The 10,000-nt window shown below is 44.1% G+C and overlaps 1 protein-coding gene across 3 annotated transcripts in view; it reads left to right on the forward strand.

Moving 5' to 3' along the window:
• Nucleotides 1-10,000, forward strand: part of LOC128694634 (rho guanine nucleotide exchange factor 11) — a 542,499-nt gene that overhangs the window by 55,495 nt on the left and 477,004 nt on the right. The window lies entirely within an intron of this gene.

Raw genomic sequence — 10,000 nt, forward strand, 5'->3', positions numbered from 1 at the left:
TATGATATATCTGTCTCGCATCCGTTTCAGCGAGTACAAGTCAAGTGTTTCCAGGCGTTTCCAGTAGTTGAGGTGTTTGAAGGAACTTATATGTGCAGTAAAGGTTCTCTGTACACTTTCTAGACCTGCAATTTCACCTGCTTTGAACAGAGATGTTAATGTACAGCAATATTCCACCCTAGAGAGAACAAGTGATTTGAAAAGGATCATCATTGGCTTGGCATCTCTATTTTGAACGTTCTCATTATCCATCCTTTCATTTTCTTTGCAGTTGTGATCGTGGCACTGTTGTGATCTTTGAACGTGAAATCCTCAGACATTACCTCTCCCAGGTCCCTCTCCTTATTTTTTCGCTCTATTGTATGACTAGAGTTTGTAGTATATTCATTTCTAATTGTCTCTTCCAGTTTTCCATAACGGAGTAGTTGGAATTTGTCTTCGTTGAACATCATATTGTTTTCCATTGCCCTTTGGAAAACTTGGAGGTTAACCGTGTCCTCAATTGACAGTCTCATGCAGATCCTAGTATCGTCTGCAAAGGATGACACGGTGCTGTGGATTACATCTTTGTCTATATCTGATAAGAGAATAAGGAACAGGATGGGGGAGAGTACTGTGCCTTGTGCAACAGAGCTTTTCACTATGGCAGCTTCCGATTTAACTGTTTACCACTACTATTCTTGTTTGATATGTTAGAAACTAGATGATCTCCTCACCTTGCTATTTATTCATTTAGCACGTATTTTGTGCACTATTACGCCATGATCGCACTTGTCAAAGGCTTTTGCAAAGTCTGTGTATATTACTTCTGCATTCTGTTTTTCTTCCAGTGCATCCAAGACCATATCATATTGGTCCAATAGCTGCGAGAGGCAGGAGCGACCTGCTCTGAGCCCATGTTGCCCTGGATTGTGCAATTTTTGGGAATCCAAGTGGTTTGCAATCGTGCTTCTTAGCACTATTTCAAAGATTTTTATGATGTGTGACGTTAGAGCTATTGGTCTATAGTTCTTAGCTAATGCTTTGCTGCCACCTTTATGGAGTGGAGCTATATCCGTTGTTTTTAATGACTGGAATTTCAACCATGTCCAAGTTCCTCCATAATATACTTAGGGCACGCGAAAGGGGTTTCTTGCAGTTTTTAATGAACACAGAGTTCCACGCGTCTGGGTCTGGGGCTGAGTGTATGGGCATGTTGTCAATGGCTTTCTCAAAGTCTGTCGGAGTCAGGGTAAAGTCCGAAATCTGGCGTACATTGATTGAGTTTTGAGGCTCATTCACGAGAAAAATAATTTGGATTGTCGATCTTTAGAATGATTAGTGGCTCGCTAAACACACAATCGTATTGGGATTTCAGTATCTCACTCATTTCTTTATTGTCATCTTTGTAAGTCTCATCTTGTCTGAGCAAGGGCCCGATACTAAATGTGGTATTTGCCTTGTTTTTGGCATATGAAAGGAAATAATTCGAATTTCTTTCAATTTCGCTAATTGCTGTTAGCTCCTCCTGTCTCTCCTGGGACTTGTACGAGTCCTTTAACTTAAGTTCGATACTTTCCACTTCGCTGGTGAGCGCTTCCTTCTGTGTATCAGATAATCTAGGGTTCTTGTGAAGCTCAGTGATTCTTCGTCGTGTTCTGTAGAGGAAGCGTCTTTCTCCAGTTTACTTCTCTTCTTCTTTCTTAGGGGAATATGCCTTGAACATATTTCAGCTGCCAGGAAGTTGATCCTTTGGATCCATGTTATTTAAGATATCTTCCCAACATGTTTCATTCAGGACATGGTTCACCTGGTCCCAGTTAATGTTCTTGTTGTTGAAGTTGTATCTGGTGAATACACCTTCACAGCTACGTGCATTTTGCTGATCAGGAACCCCTGTGCATGTTAATCTGAACTTTGATTAGATTGTGATTGGAGTTGTTTTTTATATTATGTTTCTTACCAGGTCCTCATTATTTCCTGAAGATAAAGTCGTGTGTTTTCCAGTCTTGTTGGCTCCATTATCTGCTGACTTACGGTGTGTTTATCGCAGAGATTTAGTAGTTCTCGTGTGTATGACCTTTCATATTCGCTGTCTCCAGGGATTGTTTCTGCTATAACATTATTTGCTACATTCTTCCATTTTGTTTCCCTTAGGTTGATATCACCAAGCAGTAAGATGTTTGGGGATGGAGCTGGAAGGCTTTCCAGACAGTAAGCAATTTTCAGTAGCTGTTCCTTGAACTGGTGGGAGGTTGCATCTGGTGGCTTATATACAATCACGGTGACTAAGTTTTGGTTCTCAGTCTTTATTGTTAGACAGGCCAACCCCTGCCCCCTTGTTGCCTGTTCTTTCTGTCACATCTGAGAAGGTTGTACCCATTTATCCATATTTCGTTGTCAAAGTGATCTGTCGTGTGGGTCTCTGTGAAGGCTGTAAACGTCGCATTTGACTCGTCTAGAAGTCCACTGATAAAAGGTATTTTGTGTTGGTGGATGGCTTAAGGCAGTCTCTTATGACATACTCCATGAAAGCCTATCAGGTGTCCTGGGAACGCTAATGAGAAGAATAAAAACATGAGGGCATAGACATAAGGGAGTCCTCAACAGTGTGAAGATGTAGTACAGTAAGTAGCTTCTGGAGGTCAAGCTAATTGGAGAGGGCGATGAAAAAGCCGGAAACAAAGTATAGCATGGGCGGAGGAAAGCTGTAGATGTCAGGGTGAAAAGGTCCTGGGGATAAATATAATAGTCTGCCGTGAGTTTACCTTGTCCTGCACAGTTTCCTGCTCATCAGCTACCTCGCCAATCGACCCAGGAACAGCGGACAAGATGGACTGTTCATACCAGCACTGATACACACCCCCGCTACACACCAAGCATATCCCCACAATTACACATAAACCGTATAACGTTTGCGGCATATGTATCAGTAGCAAACCTCAGATTAGCATTTAGGAATTTGTGCAAAGAAATATTCCGATCTTTCTATACAACATATGTTTGGCAAAACGTTGAATACGCCAACCTAGAAGGAAACGCACACCTCGCCACGCACTCGCAGAAACTCGAGAAGACCTAAAGGTTTCAACGAGAACTTAGAACCAGTCATTTGAGAGGGTGAAGGAAGTAAACCGGGACGACGTTGATACAGTGAAGAACAACTAAAAATATGAGTACGACTTCAGGGAATTGATGGAATTAATAATGAATAAGGAACAAGTTCAGAGAGGGTCTGGATCAAGGGAACACAGGTGGGAGCTGTGAACACAAATGAGCCATAGGAATGAAAGGAATTTTTTTTTTTTTTTAGTCTTAGGGTGGTCGATAATTGGAACAATAGTGGATGAGGAATTGGTCTACTTGCCCGGAGTCTTCGTGAAGAATGCTGCGGTGGTTGGTGTTCGCGGTGGCTGCTGTTCGCGGCGATTGGACTTGATCGGTGGTTTAGCCGTGTCGGTGGTTGGTGATAGAGGAGGTGGATGAAGCATCGGTGGATAGCCCAGTGAAGAGCAGAGTTGCAGTGAATACACTAATGAAAAACTCAATAAATTTGAAGGAACAAAGACTGCATTACCCTCCCTTCATACATAAGAGTATTACCGACAGGCCCCTGGTTGTCTTCATGAGAGGACTCGATAAGTTTCTCAAGTCAGTCCCTGATCAGCCGGGATGTGCTAGCCACATGAAATCCATTGTATACACCACAGTCCGGCTGATCAGGGACTGACTTGAAAAACTTATCGAGTCCTTTCATGAAGACAACCAGGGGCCTGTCGGTAATGCTCCTATGTATGAAGGGAGGGTAATGAAGAGTCTTTGTTCCTTCAAACTTATTAAGTTTCTCATTAGTGTATTCATTGCATCTTTGCTCTTCACTGGGGGTATTTTGCACCGTTTGCCAAGCCTCTTACTTTCATGGGAAATTTGTGTGCGCGAGTAGATTTGGGCCCAGTCCTCTTAGAATTTTCCAGGCCTACGTTACAGAGAGTACTGATCGCGAAATTTCAGATGTTCCCAGTAATTTATGTGTTTGATTGTTTATGCGAGCAGAGAAGGTTCTATGCACATTCTCCAGGTCTACAATTTCGCCTGCTCTGAACGGAGCTGTTAGAGTACAGCAGTACTCCTGTCTAGAGAGAACCATTGACATGAAGAGTATTATCACTGGATTGGTATCCCTTGTTTTGTCAGTGGCCCACTAGAAGACATGGAGGTTTTCCGTGTCCTCACTGGATGCCACTTTCATACAGATTCTAGTATCGTCTGCAAAGAATGAAACGGTGCTATGATTTATGTCTGTCCATGTTCGATATGGGAACGAGAAAGAGAACAGGCGCAAGTATTGTGTCTTGGGGAACGGAGTTTTTCACTATGACAGCCTCTGATTTCACTCTGTTCATTAGAAAATTTAATATGCATCTGCCCACTTCAATTATTTCTTTTGCAAGCATTTTGTGGGCTCTCACCCTGTTTACACTAGTCAAAAGCTTTTTCAAAGTCGGTATACACGACATTCTAATTTTGCTTGTCTTCCACTTCATCCATGACCATGCCGTAATCGTCAAGCAGTTGCGAGAAGCAGGAACGACCTGCTCTAAACCCATGTTGCCCTGCATTTTGTATTTGTTGAGATTCCACGTGATTAGCAATCTTCTTAAAAGATTCAAAGATTTTGATAATGTGGAACGTCAGCACTATTGGTTTATATTTTTTTGCGACAGCTTTCCTGCCACCTTTGTGGAATGAGGCTGTGTCAGTGGTTTGTAAGGGCTGGGATGATTCCTATAACGAGGCTCCTCATTAGATTATTCAAAGACTAGGATAGTGGTTTCGTCTAATTCTTGATGAATATGGAGGTCCATGAGTCAGGACCTGTGTGAGAGTGCAGGCGCATGCAGTCGATGGAGGCGAACTTAGTACACAGCTTCAAGATAACTATAATAAGGTCGAAGAGGCCGGAAGTCTGTAATGCCGATCATACTCTAGGAGGCGAAACCAGGAGTTATCTCGACCCCACGAACACAAATCTGTGAGAATAAACATGCAAGTGTGTGTGGAGGGTGGGGGGAGGTTGGGTGGGTGGGGGACGTTTACAGGACCTAGGTATTAATATGTATGATTATTTACATAGGCTTGTTAATGTAAAGGACTGTGTGTGAAGCAAGTAGAAGGCGAGGGTTAGAGTTTAGTTAATGACGAGTGTGGCAGTAACAGCCAGCAGCGACTGTTTATTGTCGGGATGAAGGTGATCCATAACACTTATTCATCTCACCTTTTCTTGACTGGAAAGGGGACAACCTGGGACACTGACCACTGCCCACGTCTTGCACACCTCATTAATGCATTCACTCTGCGAGTCACAGAGCAAGGTAGCACACCTGAACCTGTTTCAAGTTTAGAAGAAAAATAAGTAGAGAATGTGTGAATGCATGTGTGCTCACCTATTTGTACTTACCTATTTGTGGTTGCAGGGGTCGAGTCATAGATCCTGGCCCCGCCTCTTCACTGATTGCTACTGGGTCCTCTCTCTCCCCGCTCCATGAGCTTTATCAAACCTCGTCTTTAAACTATGTATGGTTCCCGCCTCCACTACGTCATATTCTAGGCTATTCCACTGTCTGACAACTCTATGACTGAAGAAATACTTCCTAACATTCTTTTGACTCATCTGAGTCTTCAACTTCCAATTGTGACCCCTTGTTTCTGTGTCCCATCTCTGGAACATAGTGTCTTTGCCCACCTTGTCTATGGTGCGCAGTATTTTATATGTCGTCATCATGTCTCCCCTGACTCTCCTGTCCTCCAGTGTCGTCAGGTCAATTTCCCTTAACCTTTTTTCGTAGGACAATCCTCTTAGCTCTGAGACTAGTCTTGTCTAAATTCTTGACGTGCCTGACTAGGTGTGGATTCCAAACTGGTGCTGCATACTCCAGTATAGGCCTGACGTATATGGTGTACAGAGTCTTGAACGATTCCTTACTAAGGTATCGGAACGCTGTCCTTAGGTTTGCCAGACGCCCGTATGCTGCAGCAGTTATCTGATGTGCGCCTCAGGAGATGTGCTCGGTATTATACTCACCCCAAGATCTTTTTTCTTGAGTGAGGTTTGCAGTCTTTGGCCACCTAGACTATACTGTGTCTGTGGTCTTCTTTGCCCTTCCCCGATCTTCATGACTTTGCATTTGGCAGGGTCAAATTCCAGGAGCAAGTTGCTGGACCAGGCTTGTAGTCTGTTCAGGTCTCTTTGTAGTCCTGCCTGATCCTCGACCGATTTGATTCTCCTCATTAACTTCACATCATCTGCAAACAAGGACACTTTTGAGTCTATCCCTTCCGTTATGTTATTCACATATACCAAAAACAGCACAGGTCCTAGGACTGACCCCTGTGGTACCCCGCTTGTCACAGGCGCCCACTCTGACACCTCGTCACGTACCATGACTCGTTGTTGCCTCCCTGTCAGGTGTTCTCTGATCCATTGCAGTGCCTTTCCTGTTATGTGTGCCTGATCCTCTAGCTTTTGCAGTAACCTCTTGTGAGGAACTGTGTCAAAGGCCTTCTTGCACTCCAAGGAAATGCAGTCTATCCACCCCTCTCTTGTCTTACTTCTGTCACCTTGTCATAAAACTCCAGTAGGTTTGTGACACAGGATTTTCCTTCCCTGAAACAGTGCTGGTTGTCGATTATACACTTGTTTCTTTCCAGGTGCTCCACCACTCTCCTCCTGATGATCTTCTCCATGACTTTGCATACTATACGCGTTAGTGACACAGGTCTGTAGTTTAATGCCTCGTGTCTGTCTCCTTTTTTTTTAAATTGGGACTACATTTGCCATCTTCCATAACTCAGGGAGTTGCCCAGTTTCAATGGATTTGTTGAAGATTTTTGTTAGTGGCACACACAACATCTCTGCTCTCTCTCTAAGGACCCACGGAGAGATGTGTGGTCCCACCGCCTTTGAGGTATCAGGTTCACATAACAGGTTCTTCACCTCCTCCTCGGTTATGTGCACCTCATCCTGCACTTGTTGGTATACCTCCCTGTTTTGATTTCCTGGAGTCCTACCGGTTTCCACTGTAAATACTTCTTTAAATCTCATGTTGAGCTCTTCACATACCTCTTGGTCGTTTCTTGTGAACTCCCCGCCATCCTTCCTCAGTCTGATTACCTGGTCCTTGACTGTTGTTTTCCTTCTAATGTGGCTATACAACAGCTTCGGATCAGACTTGACTTTCGATGCTATGTCATTTTCGTATTGTCGCTGAGCCTCCCTTCTTATCTGTGCATATTCGTTTCTGGCTCTTCGGCTGATCTCTCTATTTCCCTGGGTCTTTTGTCTTCTGTACCTTTTCCATTCTCAAGTACACATAGTTTTTGCCTCCCTACACCTTTGGGTGAATCAAGGACTCGTTCTGGTCTTTCCATTATTTCTGTTTCCCTTGGGATCAAACCTCTCCTCTGCCTCCTTGCATTTTGTTGTCACATAGTCCATCATTTCTTTTACTGGTTTTCCTGCTAGTTCTCTCTCCCACTGAACGTCTTGCAGGAAGTTCCTCATGCCTCTGTAGTCCCCTCTTTTGTAGTTTGGTTTTCCCGTCATATTCCTGCTACTCTCTCCACTTGTAGCTCAACTATGTAGTCACTAGCTCCTAGGGCCTTTCATACATGTGTGTGTGTGTGTGTGTGTGTGTGTGTGTGTGTGTGTGTGTGTTCGCGCGCGCGTGTGTGTGCGCGCGCGCGTGTGTAATGCGACCTTTATGTACACACTTTATATACTTTTCTTAACCATTAGTAAGTCATTGTTTATCTTATGTGTAGTGTTAGGTTACTTCCGTGATGCTGGACTTGTGTAGTGTACTCAGGAAGGTGAATTGGCTTGTCCTAGGCTGTAAATGTAGTTAATCTCCATTACTTCTTGTCTGTCTCATTGCACTTTTCACCCACCAGGTGTGGCCTCTTCTACCTCTTTCTCTCCTCTAGAACAGCGTATCTCATTCCCGTCAGCATCTCTTAGATTTTTATTCGTCGTAAGCATGCCTTCCATCTCCATCCTTATTTCTCCTCTCTTCCAGTGGTAGTCATATTTATTTCCTTAACCCTCTTCGCATATCACATTCCTTTTATCTTTAGAACAAGTCTTGTAAAATTTAAGATCTCTCGCGGGGCCTGTGTACGTTATGAGGCCTATCTTACCTCGTGTATAATGACCTACATAAATCTTTGTTTAGGTTTCCAAATACTATTCTGAGATCTGACAGTCTTGCGTAAGTTGCTGATGTTACCTGGTTTATGTATCCCTCTGGTGATGTTTGTGCTGCTGGCTCCCTCTCCAAGGATATACTCCATATATGTACTTCTTTCTCCTCCGAACCTCATTTCTTGCATTTCTTCCAACTGATCTCAAGTAATCTTTTGCCTGACCATGATTTTAGTCTGGCCATAATACCGTGGGGTATGTTTTCGCCCTCCATTTTATCTCTTTCATTGTCAGTTTTATCTCTTCTAATGGTCAGCAAACGAAGACCTGTAATTCATTCCCATTCATTATAATATTTGCGCATATCAGATTATTTTTTTATTAATTCACATTAAGCGCTAAACTCACGTGGGTCATTTATATCTTGAGATAATGGAAGATCTGGTACCGAAATTTGTGGTATTCCTGTGACACAGACTCTTGTGATAGTGTACCTGAATGCTGAAGCACATAAGGGTGGACTTGATGGTGCATCAGCTATTAGTGCTTTAAAGTATTTTTTTTTTTTTGGTATGCTCACTCATAGGATGACTGGCGCTGGTTAAAAACATCACCCGTCTGGGTAAACTCTACTCCTGCCGATACTGACGCTTCTTTTTTTTTCTCTCTACTCCTTTTCTCTCTCCTTTACTCTCCTTTTTGTTCTCTCCTTTTCTCTCTCGTTTTCTCTCTCTGCTTTTCACTTTCTCCTTTTCTCTCTATCTAGTCTCCTCTTTCCTTCCAGTCAGACAGGTACTTCCTGATCCACTTAATATAAACTTGACTCCTGCCAGTGGATTACCCGCTGATGGGGTATTGTATTCTGTTAAAAGTACCAGGTAGTTTTGCGAGTTGCTCCTACAGTAGTGGTGGTGACCTGGTGTGGTGTTCTGGTAGTGGTGGTGAGTTAGTGTGGTGTTCTGGCAGTAGTGGTGAGCTGGTGTGGTGTTCTGGTAGTGGTGAGCTGGTGTGGTGTTCTGGTAGTGGTGGTGAGTTAGTGTGGTGTTCTGGCAGTAGTGGTGAGCTGGTGTGGTGTTCTTGTAGTAGTGGTGAGCTGGTGTGGTGTTCTGGTAGTGGTGGTGAGTTAGTGTGGTGTTCTGGCAGTAGTGGTGAGCTGGTGTGGTGTTCTGGTAGTAGTGGTGAGCTGGTGTGGTGTTCTTGTAGTGGTGGTGAGTTAGTGTGGTGTTCTGGTAGTAGTGGTGAGCTGGTGTGGAGTTCTGGTAATAGTGGTGAGCTGGTGTAGTGTTCTGGTAGTGGTGGTGAGTTAGTGTGGTGTTCTGGTAGTGGTGGTGAGCTAGTGTGGTGTTCTGGTAGCGGTGGTGAGTTAGTGTGGTATTCTGGTAGTAGTGGTGAGCTGGTGTGGTGTTCTGGTAGTGGTGAGCTGATGTGGTGTTCTGGTAGTAGTGGTGAGCTGGTGTGGTGTTCTGGTAGTAGTGGTGAGCTGGTGTGGTGTTCTGGTAGTAGTGGTGAGCTGGTGTGGTGTTCTGGTAGTAGTGGTGAGCTGGTGTGGTGTTATGGTAGTGGCGGTGAGCCAGTGTTGTGTTATGGTAGTGGTGAGCTGGTGTGCAATTATGCTAGTGGCGGTGAACTAGTGTGGAATTATGGTAATGGTGGTGAGCTGATGTGATGTTATGGTAGTGGAGGTGAGCTGGTGTGGAATTACGGTAGTGGTGGTGAGCTAGTGTGGAGTTATGGTAGTGGTGGTGACCTGGTGTGGTGTTATGGTAGTGGTGGTGACCTGGTGTGGTGTTATGGTAATAGTGGTGAGCTGATGTGGTGTTA

This window comes from Cherax quadricarinatus, chromosome 51 (assembly GCF_038502225.1).
Source record: "Cherax quadricarinatus isolate ZL_2023a chromosome 51, ASM3850222v1, whole genome shotgun sequence".
Classification (NCBI taxonomy): Eukaryota; Metazoa; Arthropoda; class Malacostraca; order Decapoda; family Parastacidae; genus Cherax; species Cherax quadricarinatus.